The 19,295-nt window shown below is 36.3% G+C and overlaps 1 non-coding gene across 1 annotated transcript; it reads left to right on the top strand.

Moving 5' to 3' along the window:
* The first annotated feature begins 17,318 nt into the window (after nucleotides 1-17,318).
* LOC141722898 (small nucleolar RNA R71) lies at nucleotides 17,319-17,425 on the top strand. The gene has a single exon (XR_012575895.1). It is a non-coding gene; the product is annotated as a small nucleolar RNA R71 (small nucleolar RNA).
* Nucleotides 17,426-19,295: the final 1,870 nt, after the last annotated feature.

Below are 19,295 nucleotides of genomic sequence, written 5' to 3'. Positions count from 1 at the left end.
TACAGTTGTATCATTGTCTCATATTTTTTATTTTTGAATAGTAGTAGAATAGTGAAATGTTTTTGTATTTATGATTGGTTAAATTTCTAATTATAATCTATACAATATCTAATCATATTCTATCTACAGTTATATCATTTAGTATTTTGGTTTTTTGAATAGTAGTAGAATAATGTAATCTTTTATATTTATGATTGGTTAAATCTCTAATCATAATTGATTTAGAATTGTATTAAAGTATTGAATTGTAATTGGTGTTTGAATAGTATTAGAACAATTCTAATCATATTCAATCTACTACTGTATCATTGAATCGTCTTTTGGTTTTTGAATAATAGTAGAACAATGTAATCTTTTATATTTAGAATTGGTTAAATTCTAATTATATTCTATTTAAGGTTATATTAGGACATTTTATCGTAATTGGTGTTTGAATAGTATTAGAAAAATGTTACTATATTTTATTTATAATTGTATTAGGAATATACTTATTTTAATAAGATATAATCTTAACCGTAAATTTTTTATTATATCATATCAACGGTTGAAATTGTTTTGGCGGTACATGACCAAATTTTTGGATAAGAAGTCATGTACGCTTATTATATTCTTTATATATAATAAGCGTAAGGGACTTCCTATCCAAAAGTGTGGTCATATACCGCCAAAACAATCTCAGTTGATTTGGTATAATTAAAAACACACGATTAAGATTATTTCTTATTAGAATAAGTATAATTATAACAGAATCATAAATGGAAAATAATTAAATTATTCTACTACTATTGAAACACTAATTATGATACAACATTCTAATACAATCCTCGTTAGAATATGGTTAGAGATTTAACAAATCATAAATATAAAAATATTATATTGTTCTACTACTATTAAAATACCAAAATATGATACAATGATTAATGATATAACAGTAGATAGAATATGATTAAATATTCTACTATATATAACTGTAATAATTCAATACCGCATCCATATTTTTTTCATTATTTGCATATTTGTTGCTACAATATTACAAAAAACTATCAAAATAAAAATAATTTTGCAACAAAATCATAATTAACAATATATATGTGCACTAAATAATTTTAAAAACAAATCTTAATAAATTATAAAATAGAAAAAAGTAAATTTTAAAAATTGTGTGTCACACGGGATACAAGCTAGTTATATATAAATGATATAACTTGTTAATAGCCCGTGCGATGCACGGTTTTCTAAAATGTACTTGATTTTTTAAAATTATTTATTTTTTTAATAATTTTAATGTACATATGTTTTGTTATATTTGATTTTTTTGCAATATTTGTTTTATGGTTTGTTGCAATATTGTTACAATAAATATGCAGATATCATAAATACTAGCCTATAATCCGTGCGATGCACATACTGATTATAATATTTGTAATTTTTATTATTTTATAAAACTAAATTATAAAAATTATGGTTATATATTATTGAGATAAATGAACTTAAAATAATTACGTATTATTTTGTATGCATTATATTATTGAAAAATTCAAAATTTAGATAGTTAAAATCTTAAAAAGTCTTTTATCGTTGTGATGCAAGGTATATAGGATAATGGTAGTCTTGAATATAAGTGTATGTGAATGATTTGTTATTATTTTTCTAATTTTTTCTTGGTTTTAATAAATATTTTATTATATTACATTTTGAATTAATAAAATTAATTTTGAAAGTGTTTGATTTCATATTAAGAAAGAAGTTGAGTACGATTAGATATCAAGTTAGATTATAATTCATAGAGTTTATAGTTATATTAAATACATGATTTATTTATTTTAATTAAATAATATTTGTTTAAACTTTTTTTGGAAGGTTTTAAAATATTTTTTAGGAAGGTGTTAACCAACCAACCAAATTATCCTATGTTTTGCTTATAATAGTATAGCATAGATATATATGATTTTGAATTGAATTATTTTTTTGGCGATGTATATTATATTGCTATATATGTTAGAATATCTAAGCATATTCAATCTACGATTGTATCATTACGTCATGATGTTTGAATAGTAGTAGAATAAAGTAATCTTTTTATATTTATATATGATTAATTGAACCTTCAATCATATTTTATTTAGGATTGTATTAGAACATTATTACCACATTATTGTGTTTATATGTAATCATATTTTATGTATAATTGTATTAAGATATAATCTTGATCGTTTATTTTTAAAAAAGATCAGATCGACGATGGAGATTGATTTAGCAGTACATGACCAAAATTTTGAATAAGAAATCCCCTACGCTTATTATATAAAGATATAAATAGCTTATATCCCGTGCGATGCATGATTTTTTTAAATTTATCTTTTTTATTTTTTAAAATTTATTCTTAAAATTTTTAAGGTGCAAATATATCATTATTTCTGACGTTGTTGCATTATTGATTTTATTTTTGATAATATGTTGTAATATTGTTGCAACAAATATGTAAAAATCTAATTATATTTTATCAAATATTGAATCATTATATTATATTTTAGTATTTGAGTTGTAGTAGAACATTGTAATGCTTTTATATTTATGATTGGTTAAAGTTCTAATCATATTCTATTTATGATTTTATTATGATTTGCAGTGCAACTGGTATTTGAATCGTATTAGAATAATGTAATCATTTTCTATTTATGACTGTATTAGGAATATACTCATTCTTATAAGATATAATCTAAACCGTCTATATTGTTTTGACGGTAACCAAAGTTTTGGATATATATAAGGGAATATAAAAAAATATAATAAAAATATAATGTAATATATCATTATAATTAGTGAAAAAATTATTAATCAATACTTGTCACCTAACTTTTTACTATGTACATACTAAAAGAAGATTCCTTATGTGTTGTAGTGCAAAGAAATCTGAGGGCCTTGATGTCGGCACAAATACAATCTTAAATCTAGTAGAAGCTATGTGGAGTGTGAACTTTTCTTAATCCTTATAAATAAGGTTTTGCAGGGAGACATCCAATTTCTTTTAACTATGCTACGGTCCTAAATATACCAAACCCTAATTATTTGTTTTATATATTATATAAATCTGTCTTAATACCCAAGAAAAATAGTAATTCCGATCACCATGTTAAAATATGGGCCATCATCTAGTGGTGGAAGTTCTTGGGGTTACAAAGGCAAAACAAAAATCGCGCAAATTATCGTTTCACGGTCTGAAACTCGTATTAATTCAATTATTTTTCTTTTTGTTGAAGATGGAGGAAACAAACTTGTACTGTCCGAGAAGCTTGGCAGTGATGATGGTGGTTGTCTTTCCTTAAACACTTGGCAGTGGTGATGGTGGTTGCCTTTCCTTAAACACAATAAGTACCTTTGTTAATGCCTTAATTTATTAGGATAGATAAACATATACAATTTTATAAGTAATAATGTTTTTTAACAAACGTAATGATGTCAATGCAGATTACACTTGACTATCCACATGAGGTCATTATTGGAGTGACAAGTACTGTAGTAATGTATATAGCTATGTAAAACGCTTGAGATCTATTACTTTTGTTACAAACAAAGGCAAGTACGGACCGCTATAAGTAAGATCACCAGATTACGAATGGGATGTCAAGTTCAAGTGCAGGATGTAAGCAATTCCATGGATTTTTTGGTACCTTTGGCATAGAGAGTCTCAGAATTTATTTGAAGCCCCCAGAAAAGCTTACAATTAACACAATAAAAAAGGAGTGATTAAGCAAAGTCAGATACTTCTATAATATAATTATGGAGCTATTGGTTTAATTATCTATATTGAGTAATTTAGTGTTTCCTTGAACATCAGAATTAATTGTTTATGCCTTGTGATACTATTTGATTAATTATTTTGATAAAATGTTATTACTTTCAAAAAAAATTGTTTTAAGGTCTTGTGCTTCCATAATTTTGTGGGTTTGAAGCGCCATATATTCTGATTTCGGAGTTTTTTTTATCGTAAGTAACCCACACATACCCTATGGGCTCACGCAATACCCTATAAACCATGTGAACCAAGGTAAACCGTATTTAAGCGACAGGCTCAGGAGGAATAATTTAAATTCTCCTCCCGTGGGATTCGAACCTGTGACCAAGAGGATAATTATCCCCTCTTTAACCAACCGAGCCAACACTTGCAGGCCTGATTTCAGAGTTTTCTTTAATATATTTTAAATGTACTTTGTGCAAAATGTCAAGAAGTACATGTACTGTTTGATTTAATAATCTCAACACAGGATAAGGATTAAGCACTGTAAATTTAATAATCTTGATAATCTCCTTGGTGTTACACACCTCTACTTACTTACTTGGTCGCTTTCTCGTAATTGTATTAAAATCTTCGTGAGTGATTCGCGGAGTAATCATTTCTTATGAATTCTTATACTTTATAATCTTGTACTTAAGTTTTATTCGTAGGATTTTAAATCCATGGTAATAGTGCGATTCTTGTATTTCTCGATAGTTCCTAAAATTAAGTCGTTTTGAAATATTAGTTTTTTCCAAGAACTAACGACTTTTACATACACTCATTTAGTACGTATAATCATAATATCAACTTGGAATACCCTTATATAATTTGGGCTCAAAAGTTTTTCTTATATAGTGTGGACTCAAAAGTTTTCCTTATATAGTGTGGGCTCAAAATTTTCCTTGATCGTCAGTAATACTATTCATTCATCGTTTTACAAAGTCCTAAAAATTCAGATTATTACATTTAAACTTAGCATTATGCATAAATACATACTTATATTTATATTATATTTAATACATTTGGATTAAAATTCTTGTTTTATATTTAATAATTTTAGATTATATAATAATACGTGTAAAAATGTTATATTCTTATAAACCAAATTTATTAATTATTTAACATACAATTGCATATGTATAAAAAAATACTAATAAATATAATATCATAAATTATAACATAACTATGTATTTTATAATATATAAAATAGTTTAATAAATTATTTTCTTGTCATATTTAAATGTGTTACATATATTGAGTTATAGTATTTATTAAATTGAAATTATATTCAACATCATTTCATTATATATATACAAACTTTTATTGGATTAAATATTAAATAAATTTATTTTTTTATTTAAAATATGTATGTGAGAATTTAAATATTAGGAATAAAATAATATTTCTGAATATATCTAATTATAACTAATACCATTGGAGTACATGTCCTTACCGGTTCAACAAAATTTTAAATAAACATGATTTAACTAACCATTTTAACTATTATGGTCAGAGATGTTCTTTGTAACTTGTGTTGTATAATTAATCCTGGTGACTGTATAAATCATTGTATTCTTTACAAACTGAACCGACTCACTGTTAGACGCTAAACACGCGCTTATAATGTACGCAAGTATACGCGTTCGCAAATAATATAGAATATATTCTAGTTCGTTCCCATAGAGATTGGTGTTGGTTAACTATGTAATTTATGCACTTAAGCAACAATGTATGGTTATTATTCAATGTTAAGACGATAACAATTTGAGTTGTTATAACTAAGAATTAAGCTAACAATTATAACTAAGGGAATAAGATTGATTGAATTAATATATATGACAAACATGGGATTCTAATTTTATTAAATACTTCATTCAATAGCCTTACTGTTCTTAACCTTAGCATGTAATGGTGATGACACTAATCTGGATAACACGAAACTGATAAACGTCAACTTTCGTTGCACGAGTACCATACTACCAGACATCCACAAAAGAGATAGATGCTGAATAGACACCAATTATATTGAGACCCTATATGTCTATAAAATTTGACAACATAACGGTTTAAGCACAAGTTATCTACCTTGATTACATAGGGCAAGTAAGATGGGTAAAATTACCTACGAATCATGCATAACAATAACACATGAACCTATAACGGTTTAAGCACAAGTTATCTATCTTGATTACATAGGGCAAGTAAGATGGGTAAAATTACCTACGAATCATGCATAACAATAACACATGAACCTATGCTAGCATGGCAAGTTCTAAATCCTTAAATTCACTGTCGCTTCATTAAGAATTAACACGCTATCTTACAAGTTCGCGACTCTTATAAGATGAATAAGCACAACCAATACTAGGTTATCATACAATCACCACACACTAAGGCATCGAAATAATTTAACTAAAGAAATCCATAAATAAATCCGCTAGAACCCCACGATAACGATTAGCCCATAATCGGACTCATCATCAATGTGGGTTCCGATGAAAGCATGCTATAACAAACGTAGTCTTTATACTTAAATAACAAAACCAAGTACGAAACAAGAGTAAAGGTTCACAAGTAAGAAAACTAGCATCCAAGTTACAACTTATAACAAAGATTCACAAGTAAAAACAAGGTCTTCTTCATCTTTGTTGAATCGTGCTAATACGGTCTTCTTACGGCTCTCCTTGCGCTCGGGTACGTCTCTCCCATGAAAACGTTTTTATTTGAATATATATAGCATCCCTAATCAATCTGGAAGTCTCCCAATTAGAATTGCATTAGAATCAGTATCCAAAACTTTCGCACCGGCGCGACCGCACGCTATCACAGCGGGGGCGCGCTGTCATTCTGGAATCCTGGCGCGGGCGCGCGCTAACACAGCGCGGGCGCGCCGTCCTTCGGGGAAAAACTCAGATTTCATCTTTTTCCTTGCTACTTCAAGCCGGTTTTCAAGGTTCTGGAGGAGTGGAGTATATGATGATGGTGGTACTCAAGGTTCCCCGAGTATTATCTTTTCATCAGGGGAAAATGAGTATGTTGTGACTTTGTCTACGGTTCGACAAGCACTGCAGATACTTTCAGCGTTCGCAGCAACCTGTGTCAGCCACTTATCATCCCAACAACCGCAATCATCCTAATTTCAGTTGGAGCAACACTCAGAATACAGTTCAATAGCCTTATCAGCAGTATCCAGCTAAGCAGTACAACCCCCCTGGTTTTCAGCAAATGCAATATGCACCAAGACAACAACTCCAGCTGCAACAAGCCAATGAAAAATCTGAATTAGAGGAGTTGAAACTTATGTGCAAGAGTCAAGCCGTTTCTATCAAGACCTTGGAAAATCAAATTGGGCAAATTGCCAATGCCTTGCTTAATCGTCAGCCTGGCACACTACCTAGTGACACTGAAGTGTCAGGAAAGAGGGAAGCTAAGGAGCAGGTAAAGGCAATCACTTTAAGGTCTGGAAAGGTTGCGAATCCCGAGCAAACTCAAGTGTTGACTGAAGAAGTTGAGGCTGAGAAAGAAGTAGAGCAACAGGAAGTAGAAGTGGAACCAAGGACAAGTTATCTATCTTGATTACATAGGGCAAGTAAGATGGGTAAAATTACCTACGAATCATGCATAACAATAACACATGAACCTATGCTAGCATGACAAGTTCTAAATCCTTAAATTCACTGTCGCTTCATTAAGAATTAACACGCTATCTTACAAGTTCGCGACTCTTATAAGATGAATAAGCACAACCAATACTAGGTTATCATACAATCACCACACACTAAGGCATCGAAATAATTTAACTAAAGAAATCCATAAATAAATCCGCTAGAACCCCACGATAACGATTAGCCCATAATCGGACTCATCATCAATGTGGGTTCCGATGAAAGCATGCTATAACAAACGTAGTCTTTATACTTAAATAACAAAACCAAGTACGAAACAAGAGTAAAGGTTCACAAGTAAGAAAACTAGCATCCAAGTTACAACTTATAACAAAGATTCACAAGTAAAAACAAGGTCTTCTTCATCTTTGTTGAATCGTGCTAATACGGTCTTCTTACGGCTCTCCTTGCGCTCGGGTACGTCTCTCCCATGAAAACGTTTTTATTTGAATATATATAGCCTCCCTAATCAATCTGGAAGTCTCCCAATTAGAATTGCATTAGAATCAGTATCCAAAACTTTCGCACCGGCGCGACCGCACGCTATCACAGCGGGGTCGCGCTGTCATTCTGGAATCCTGGCGCGGGCGCGCGCTAACACAGCGCGGGCGTGCCGTCCTTCGGGGAAAAACTCAGATTTCATCTTTTTCCTTGCTACTTCAAGCTGGTTTTCAAGGTTCTGGAGGAGTGGAGTATATGATGATGGTGGTACTCAAGGTTCCCCGAGTATTATCTTTTCATCAGGGGAAAATGAGTATGTTGTGACTTTGTCTACGGTTCGACAAGCACTGCAGATACCTGAGAACTGTGTTTATTCTACGGTTGATGAACCAGTTCTTCAGAACATGATGGCCAGTCTAGGATATGAGGGAACATTTGCAAAACTTGGAAAGTTGAAGAGATCTTTCATGAGGAGGGAATGGAGTTTCTTCTTTGACTGCATTACCAAGGCTTTCGCCAATAAATGCTCAAATTTCGATGCAATTCCCATATTTAGCCAATAAATCGGGTATGCTCTTATAAATCAAACTGATTTTGATTATGCAAGTGCTGTCTTAAGTTTTATTGGGGATAGGATGACAGAAGATCGTAATACTGTATATTTTGCCAGATTTTGTCAGCTTATTTATAAGTTCTGTTGTAATCAGCCCCAATATTTTGGTGATTTAATTCCATCCTTCAGAATTGCTAAAAGAGCTTTCACTGACTTATTATCTACTGATAATAAGAAGGCTGTGTTAAGACCCCTCTTAATACCTTTATCTGTCAAACAAGCCTTAATCACCTATGACCCTGTTAAGTACACTGCACTTTTTCCTGATGTTCAACCATCAGAACCTTATCCCTCAACACCTACTGTGAAGCCTTCATCTTCTAAATCTAAGAAGACAAAGACTGTTCCTAAAACTCTTCAGAAGAAAAGGAAGATTTCCTTGAGAGATGAATCTGATACTGAGGACCAGGTTCCTTCTTCAGAACCTGTTGTAAGTGAAGCTGAGAAAAAGACTTCTCAGAAGGATTCTGGAATTGGGGGATCTAGGCTTCTCAAAAGGCTTAGAAGAATGACAGTTTCTGAAACTCCCAAGAAATCCAAATCAACAATGAGATACAAGAAACAGAGGGCAAAAAGGCCAGTTTCAGATGATGAAGAGGAAGCAGCTAAGGAAGGGGATCAGGAATCTCTGATCTTACAAGACAAGGACTTTGCTACAGTCATTTCTTCTCCATCAACTCCATCTAAGGAAGCTGTTTCTGAAAAGGCTAACACACCATCTGTGTCTCCTGTTGATCCAGGCACAAGTGCTGATATTGATGTTCAAAACTTGGTTGTGCCTGACGTAATTCTCTTAGAAGCTCCAACAATAACTAATCCTTCAACAACACCTGTTACTGATGCTGTTCAAACTCCAGAGTTATCTACAACACCTTCTATGCATCATGATGTTGATGCTCAGACTTTAGGTGAGCATCAGGATATGGCTGTTGATCAGAACTTAGAACCAGATCAGCAAACTAGCACCAAAACAATGCTAATTCACCTGATTACCTCGATAATGCCTGAAATACAAAAACACTAGAAAACACATTAAAACACTTAACAACTTGAGTACAAATGCATCAATTCAAAGCTTATTAGAGCATAATAAAATGTCATAAATGCCACTCAACATACCCCCAAACTTGAATCGATGCTTGTCCTCAAGCATAAACAGACTCAAAGAACAAGAAACAAAAATGCATAAATGCAACTATATGAATGCAACGATCCCAATAGAATAACTCAACCATTCAACAAGAAATACATCAACAAATGCAGCTACTCGCATAAAGATCAATGAAATCATATAATTCAACTTACAAACTAGAGACGTGCATGTGTGCATATGCTTACAGATATACTATCGCAACTAGATCGACAATCATGACTTACTACTTATCAAAACAATCGCAAGTTTATAAATAGAATAAAAGCTAGACTCAAAATAATTTATAACACTTCAATTCTTATATTGGAGTTTTATACGGATTCATGCTTTTATTCAGAAGGAAACAACACAAGTATGCTTATTTGATCGTGCAATGAGCGACGTTCACAAAAGACTTATACAATAGTACCCATGTAGCGAGCGTTAGGTTAGCGGATCCCAGACTATAAAAGCCTTAAGTCACTAGGCACAAAGTCCCCTAAGAACTTAATAACTCGAGTACTAAAGAGCCCACTCATGATCAATTATACATTAACACTTATTCTCTTTTTTTTCTTTTTTTTTTCTTTTTCCAATGAGTTTCTGAATGAGTGCGTTCCACTCCATCTCATTCAACCCTAGACTACTCATATAAATATGAGCCGCTTACTAGCCATTTGACACCTAGCCACACAACTAGCAATGAAATCTAATTTTCTCCAATTTTAAATATCCATGTCTTTTATTATTAAGAGAATATCCTAAATTCTAAATATAAATAAGCGATTACACCTCGACAAACAAACAAACCATGACTATGATCTAGCACTCTAGCAACCTATAAGACTTAGTGAAATACAAGTGTCTCTAGCATGCAAATCAACTTAATACAACTTAACATCTCTAAACACAACATCACTACACTAGCATCAATATCACAAGTCAACTAGAAAAATTATCTAAGGGATCATGTTATAATACAAATGCATGAAAACTATATGAACAAAATAACATAAAACTATCAAAAATAAAAAGAAAACTATATGGCAAAATAAGCAAACTATATGAACTAAACTATCATAAACATGCAACTATATGAGACTCACACCAAAACATATTCCTTCAACTACTACCCCCAAACTTAAAATATTCACTTTTCTCAGTGAAGGTAATAGTAAGGAATTCAGGCATACCTAAGCAGATTCAGGCTCCTCACCCTCAGTGGGTGGAGTGCCAGGTGTGTCCGGAGGTGGATACACGGAATCCTCACCAAAAATTGGCCACTGGATATCAACACCGGTGGCTCTGAACGCTGTCCCAAGTGCTTGGGTGAGATCACATGCGAACCTGCTATGGATGTCATGCATCGCATCCATCCTCCTCGCCAAATGCCTGTACTGCGTCATGCTCATGCCAACTCCAATATCAGCCCCTTCCTCCTCCTCATGCGTCTGTTGCGACGGCCCTGCCTCATCTCCTAGCTGAGATCTCCATGCAATCCTGCTCGCCTGAGTGGCCCCAACAGCTGGCCTCCCACCAGGTAGGTGGTCAAAAGTATAACCAAGCCCCTTCAGATCGGGCTTGCCTCCATCCCATTCTTGCATCGTAGCCAAAGTAGTGCTGTCAATAGGAGCACTCGGGATCTGCAACTGCTCGTGTGCGGGCCAATGAACACCAACTACCACGCACAGCTTCGTCACCACAGACGTGTACGAAATAGACCCCGTAGTACTCCCCCTCAAGAACTTCAGAATCCTATGATAAATCACCATCCCAAATCTATATAATCTCCCTGAAGAATGCCCCATAACAGCCGTGTACGCTCCACAGTAATCTCATGCACATGCGAAGATGGCATGATGTTAGCACATATAAAAGCATTCCATGCACGGGCAAACCTGTTCATTCTGGAAGCCGGGAACGTAGAATACTCGGTCGTGCCCCTCTTGATCTTCTAGTGAGTATCGGGTTGGCACAGAGTAGCAATAATAAGATCCAGATCAAAGTCTTCTGGATTCTTATCGTTTCAGGTGTCCTGCCCGGGCTTCCTCACGGGCTGCTCAATCGTAGTCCTGATAGCCTCTGCACTATACTCCACCGTCCTCCCTCGAACCACCATGAAGCCATTCTTCTTGGCCTTGGCATTCGCATAGAAATCGCGAACAACACTCATGGGCACAGCAGCGGGTGCCTCGTAAATAGGAACCCATCCCATCTCAAGAATCATCTCCAACAGCTGACCATCCTTCCCTGATGGCAAACAACCTCGTTCCTTGATGATTGACTTCGAAAGAAGCCTAGTATACTCCGCTTCAGCCTCGAGAGTAGAGAACCTTGACCTTACACCACCCACACTTGATGAATCGATGGTGCTGCTGTCGACTTGTGTTTTTTGTCTCTTGGGTGCCATTGGAAGTGAGTAGAGAGAATAAGATTTGTGTTTGAGAGAGAATTTGTGTTTGAGAATTTATGAATTGGTGAAGAAGTTTGTGTATGAGGTGTATGTATATATAGGTGGTGAAAAGAGAATTATATATGGAATAGAAGTGGGATTTGATTATGGGAATAATGGGAATAATGGGAGTAATGGGTTTGATTTGGGGAGGGAATTATGGGATGTGGGGGAGTAAAATTCGGTTCGGAATTGATTTTGGAACAAATTCCCGTTTTTCCCCCTTAACTGCCATTTATATTTTTTCTAAGTCGGGACACGATGCGGCCGCACACTAAGACAGCGCGGGCGCGCGCTATTTTTGCCAAATCGGCGCGGCCGCGCGCTGTAATAGCGCGGGTGCACCATGTTTCTGTGAAATCAGCGCGGCCGCGCCAAACTTCTGAAGTGAGCCCTGAATTTTTTTTTTCTGATTTTTTTGTGATTTTCTCTTTTCTTCTTGCTTCCTCTATTTACTAATGTACAACAAACTTGGGTTGCCGCCCAAGAAGCGCTTCTTTTACGTCGCTAGCTCGACGTAGAACCTTGAGCTCAAACGGACAATAGAACGGCACTAACCACCTCACGGTTTGCCGTGTCACCATAGTAATGCTTCAACCTCTGACCATTTACCTTGAATTCCTGACCCGGATCATTCTCAAAAATTTCCACTGCTCCATGTGGAAACACAGTTTTGATTATGAAGGGCCCTGATCATCTTGAATTCAACTTCCCAGGAAAAAGACGGAGACGAGAAGAGAACTTGTTGCCCCGACACAAATGATTTGAGCATTAGACCCCGATCGTACCACCTCTTGACTTTCTCCTTATACATTTTATTGTTCTCATAAGCTTGAAATCGAAACTCGTCGAGTTCATTCAATTGAAGCATCCTCTTCTTTCCAGCCGCATCCAAGTCAAGATTCAATTTTTTCAAAGCCCAATATGCCTTATGCTCGAGATCCACAGGCAAATGACACTCGTTACCATAAACCAACTGAAACGATGACATTCTCAATGGAGTCTTATATGCTGTTCTATACTCCCACACAGCTTCATCAAGCTTCAAAGACCAATCTTTCCTCGATGTGCACACAACTTTCTCTAAAATATGCTTGATCTCTCTGTTAGACACCTCAGCTTGACCATTTGTCTGAGGATGATAAGCCGTGACAATGCGATGATTCACATTATACCTTCTCATCATAGCAGTGAACTTGCGATTACAAAAATGCGACCCCTCGTCACTAATTATGACTCTTGGAGTTCTAAACCTTGTGAATATCTGTTTCTGAAGAAAATTAAACACTACTTTCGTATCGTTCGTTGGCAACGCCTTAACTTCCACCCATTTCGACACATAATCAACCGCCAACAAGATATACTGATTGTTACAAGATGAGATAAATGGCCCCATGAAGTTAATTCCCCAGACATCGAAGACTTCAACCTCGAGAAGCACATTAAGAGGCATCTCATCCATTTTGGACATATTACCGACACGTTGACATCGATCACATTTCAAGACGAACTGGTGAGCATCTTTAAACAAAGTCGGCCAAAAGAATCCTGCTTGAAGAACACGAGCTGTTGTCTTTTCTCCACCATAATGTCCTCCATAAGCCGTTGAGTGGCAATCTCGCAAGATCCCCCCCTTTCGCTGTAAGGAATACATCTCTAGATGATTTGGTCAGCTCCTTGTCGAAAAAGAATCGGCTCATCCCACATATACCACTTCACTTCATGTAGAAACTTCTTCCGTTGAGCATAAGATAAATCGGGAGGCATGATATTACTCACCAGGTAGTTCACAATGTCTGCAAACCACGATTCTTCTTCTCGCACTCCAAACAGCTGCTCATCGGGAAAAGATTCATTTATCAATGTCTTATCCAATGAAGTAGCATTAGGATTTTTTAAGCGCGAAAGATGACCAGCGACTTGATTTTCAGTTCCCTCCTATCCTTGATCTCTAGTTCAAATTCTTGAAGCAAAAGAACCCATCTAATCAATCTAGGCTTCGAGTCCTTCTTTGAGACGAGATATCGAATTGCAGCGTGATCAGTGAAAATTGTCACCTTAGTCCCAAGTAGATAAGATCAAAATTTCTCAAAACCATAGACAATAGCCAAAAGTTCTTTCTCCGTAGTAGTGTAATTCAGTTGAGCACCATTAAGAGTCTTACTAGCATAGTGAACCACATGAGATATGTTGTTCTTCCTCTGTCCAAGAACTGCTCCAACTGTATAGTCACTTGCATCGCACATCATCTCAAAAGGTTCATTCCAATCAGGTGCAGTTATGACCGGTGCCGTGATTAAACTCTTCTTCAATGTCTCAAAAGCTGCAAGGCACTCGTTATCAAACTTGAAAGGGACATCTTTCTCTAGCAAACTGCACAATGGCTTTGAAATCTTAGAGAAGTCTTTGATTAAACGCCTATAGAAACCCGCATGACCAAGAAAACTACGAATTCCCTTAACAGAAATAGGTGGATGAAGATTCTCATTGACCCCCACCTTGGCCTTGTCCACCTCTAGACCTTTACTAGAAACCTTGTTCCCGAGAATAATGCCCTGACGCACCATAAAGTGACATTTCTCCCAATTGAGAACCAGATTGGTCTCAACACACCTTTTGAGAACGTGTCCAAGATTTTGCAAGCATTCATCAAAAGAATCGCCAAATACAGAGAAGTCATCCATGAACACCTCCATATTCTGGCCAATCATATCAGAAAAGATGGCCATCATACATCTCTGAAATGTGGTTGGTGCACCACACATACCAAAAGAAACTCATCTGAAAGTGAAAGTACCAAATGGACAAGTGAATGTAGTTTTTTCCTGATCTTCTGGAGCGATACAAATCTGATTGTAACCCGAATAGCCATCCAGAAGACAATAGTAATCATGCTCAGCTAATCTATCAAGCATCTGATCAATGAAAGGAAGAGGGAAGTGATCCTTCCTTGTAGCCTTGTTCAGCTTCCTGTAGTCCATGCAAACTCTCCACCCTGTGACTGTTCGTGTCGGAATAAGCTCATTCTTCTCATTTGCTACCATAGTAATACTACATTTATTTGGCACACATTGAACCGGGCTTACCTATGAACTGTCAGAAATAGGGTAGATGATCCCTGCATCTAGCCACTTAAGAATTTTCTTCTTCACTACTTCCTTTATGATTGGATTAAGGCGTCTTTGCTGCTCGATCGTAGGCTTGCTACCTTCCTCTAGTAAAATTTTATGCATGCAATAAGAAGGCTGATTCCCTTTATGTCTGTTACAGTCCAGCCAATTGTCGATTTGAACTCTCTCAAAATCCTCAGAAGCTTTTCCTCATCACTACCTGAAAGGTCAGATGCAATAATAATAGGCAAAGTAGATGCATCATCTAAAAACGCATACCTCAAATGCTCAGGTAAAGGCTTAAGCTCAAGAGTGGTAGCTTCCTCAATAGATGGCCTGAGGCGTTTAGGAGCTTTGTTCAATTCCTCCATTCCAAGAGATTCAAAAGGCATATCTATCTTCCTCTTCTAGGGAGAAGCATTCAATTGTTCTTCACCTTCGTCATCTTCACTATCTGAATTCCCCAATAAGGCTTTCTCTAAGGCATCGGACCTTAGCAATTGATTAAGTTCTGAAGTAACTACAAAATTGACCAATTCCACCTTCAAGCACTCCTCACTTTCTGTAGAAAATTTCATAGCATTGAACACATTAAAAGTTACATCCTGATCCAGCACTCGCATTGTGAGCTCACCCTTCTGCACATCTATCAAGGTTCAGTTAGTTGCCAAGAAAGGTCTTCCCAAGATTATGGGAATCTTCTTATCCTCCTCAAAATCAAGAATTACGAAATCAGCAGGGAAGATCAGTTTATCAACCTTGACCAAGATATCCTCCATAATACCTCGCGGATATGTAATAGAACGATCAGCTAACTGCAAGGTCATATAAGTCGGTTTTGGATCAAGTAAGTCCAATTGCTTGAATATTGATAATGAAATTAGATTGATGCTAGCTCCCAAGTCACATAAGCATCTGTCAAAAGACACTTTTCCAATAGTACATGAAATAGTGAAGCTTCCGGGATCTTTAAGCTTCGGAGGCAACTTCTGTTGCAGCACAACACTACATTCCCCCGTAAGAGCGACTGTCTCTAAATCATCTAGCTTCACTTTCCGAGAGAGAATACCTTTCATAAACTTTGCATAACTAGGCATCTGCTCAAGAGCCTCAGCGAAAGGTATGTTGATATGAAATTTCTTGAACACCTTCAGAAACTTCTCAAATTGCTTGTCCAGCTTTTTCTTCTGCAGCCGCTTAGGAAAAGGCAGTGGAGGATATATTTGTTTCTCCCCTGTATTACCCTCAAGAGGAGTGTGCTCAACAGTAGTCTTCCTTGGTTCCACTTCTACTTCCTGTTGCTCTACTTCTTTCTCAGCCTCAACTTCTTCAGTCAACACTTGAGTTTGCTCGGGATTCGCAACCTTTCCAGACCTTAAAGTGATTGCCTTTACCTGCTCCTTAGCTTCCCTCTTTCCTGACACTTCAGTGTCACTAGGTAGTGTGCCAGGCTGACGATTAAGCAAGGCATTGGCAATTTGCCCAATTTGATTTTCCAAGGTCTTTATAGAAACGGCTTGACTCTTGCACATAAGTTTCAACTCCTCTAATTCAGATTTTTCATTGGCTTGTTGCAGCTGGAGTTGTTGTCTTGGTGCATATTGCATTTGCTGAAAACCAGGGGGGTTGTACTGCTTAGCTGGATACTGCTGATAAGGCTATTGAACTGTATTCTGAGTGTTGCTCCAACTGAAATTAGGATGATTGCGGTTGTTGGGATGATAAGTGGCTGACACAGGTTGCTGCGAACGCTGAAAGTTGCTCACGAACTGAGCTAATTCACTAAAAATTGCGCACTGATCAGTCTCGTGTGCACCAGCACAAAGCTCACAGACACTAGCGATTTGATTAACTCCATAATTAGCCAAAGTGTCCACCTTCATCGTCAAAGCCTTAAGTTGGGTAGCTATAACAGTTGCTGCATCCAACTCCAGAATTTCTGCTACCTTTCCCTGAGTCAGTCTCTGGGAATGATTCTGGTACTCATTAGCAGCCATCAGTTCAATAAGTTCATAAGCTTTATCGTAGCTTTTAGCCCACAAGGCTCCTCCTGATGCTGCATCAAGCATGGGTCTAGAAGTACCACCCAATCCATTGTAGAAATAGTGAATAATCATCCAATCAGGCATGCCATGGTGTGGGCACTTCCTTAGAATCTCCTTATATCGATCCCAAGCCTCACACAGAGATTTTCCAGTTTGCTGAGCAAACTGAGTAAGAGCATTCCTGATTGCAGCAGTCTTCGCCATAGGGAAGAACTTAGTGAGAAACTTTTGAGCAAGATCTTCCCAAGTGGTGATAGACCATGCTGGTAGAGAATATAACCAGCACTTAGCCTTGTCCCTCAGAGAGAATGGGAAGAGTCGCAGCTTGATCGCATCTTCAATCACATCATTGAATTTAAAAGTGTCGCATATCTCGATAAAATCCTTGATGTGCATGTTGGGGTCTTCAGTAGGAGAACCCCCAAACTGAACTGAGTTATGTATCATCTGAATCGTGCTTGACTTGATCTCAAAAGTGTTAACCCTGATGGCTGGCCTAATGATGCTTGACTGAATGTCATTAATCTTAGGTCGAGAATAGTCCATCAAAGCCTTAGGATTTTCTGCTTGATCACCCATCTCTACTAAAGCTGGTTCCTCAGCTTTCTCTTCTTCTTCTACCTTCTTTTCTTCCTCAACAACTTCCCTTCGAACCACCAAAAGTTCTTCCTCGGCTTTATCCAGTGTTTTCTTACGAGTACGCGAACACGTATGCATACACCCTCGCTAGAGTACCTGAAATAAGACAAGGAAACAAATAAGTAACAATGTCCGAGTCAATGAACTTTAACAACCACTGATGGAAAGCACATAAACTATAAATTAACATTGCAGTCCCCGACAACGGAGCCAAAAACTTGTTAGACGCTAAACACGCGCTAATAATTCACGCAAGTATACGCGTTCGCAAGTAATATAGAATATATTTTAGTTCATTCCCACAGAGACTGACGTTGGTTAACTATGTAATTTATGCACTTAAGCAACAATGTATGGTTATTATTCAATGCTAAGACGATAACAATTTGGGTTGTTATAACTAAGAATTAAGCTAACAATAATAACTAAGGGAATAAGATTGATTGAATTAATATATATGACAAACATGGGATTCTAACTTCATTAAATACTTCATTCAATAGCCTTACTGTTCTTAACCTTAGCTTGTAATGGTGATGACACTAATCAGATAACACGAAACTGATAAACGCCAACTTTCGTTGCACGAGTACCATACTACCAGACATCCACAAAAGAGATAGAAGCTGAATAGACACCAATTATATTGAGACCCTATATATCTATAGAAACATAACAGTTTAAGCACAAGTTATCTATCTTGATTACATAGGGCAAGTAAGATGGGTAAAATTACCTACGAATCATGCATAACAATAACACATGAACCTATGCTAGCATGGAAAGTTCTAAATCCTTAAATTCACTGTCGCTTCATTAAGAATTAACACGCTATATTACAAGTTTGCGACTCTTATAAGACGAATAAGCACAACCAATACTAGGTTATTATACAATCACCACACACTAAGGCATCGAAACAATTTAACTAAAGAAATCCATATATAAATCCGCTAGAACCCCACGATAACGATTAGCCCATAATCGGACTCATCATCAACATGGGTTCCGATGAAAGCATGGTATAACAAACGTAGTTTTTATACTTAAATAACAAAACCAAGTACGAAACAAGAGTAAAGGTTCACAAGTAAGAAAACTAGCATCCAAGTTATAACTTAAAACAAAGATTCACAAGTAAAAACAAGGTCTTCTTCGTCTTTGTTGAATCGTGCTAATACGGTCTTCTTACGGCTCTCCTTATTCTCTGGTACGTCTCTCCCATGAAAACGTTCTTATTTGAATATATATAGCAGCCCTAATCAGTCTGGAAGTCTCCCAATTAGAATTGCATTAGAATCAGGATTCAAAACTTTCGCACTAGCGCGGGCGCGCTGTCATTCTGGAATCCTGGCGCGGCCGCGCGCTAACACAGTGCGGGTGCGCCGTCCTTCTGGGAAAAACTCAGATTTCATCTTTT

The sequence above is a fragment of the Apium graveolens genome, chromosome 4 (genome assembly GCF_009905375.1).
Source record: "Apium graveolens cultivar Ventura chromosome 4, ASM990537v1, whole genome shotgun sequence".
NCBI classification, from domain to species: Eukaryota; Viridiplantae; Streptophyta; class Magnoliopsida; order Apiales; family Apiaceae; genus Apium; species Apium graveolens.
The sequence above is the reverse complement of the archived record's forward strand: the minus strand, read 5'-3'. Positions and strand labels throughout refer to the sequence as shown.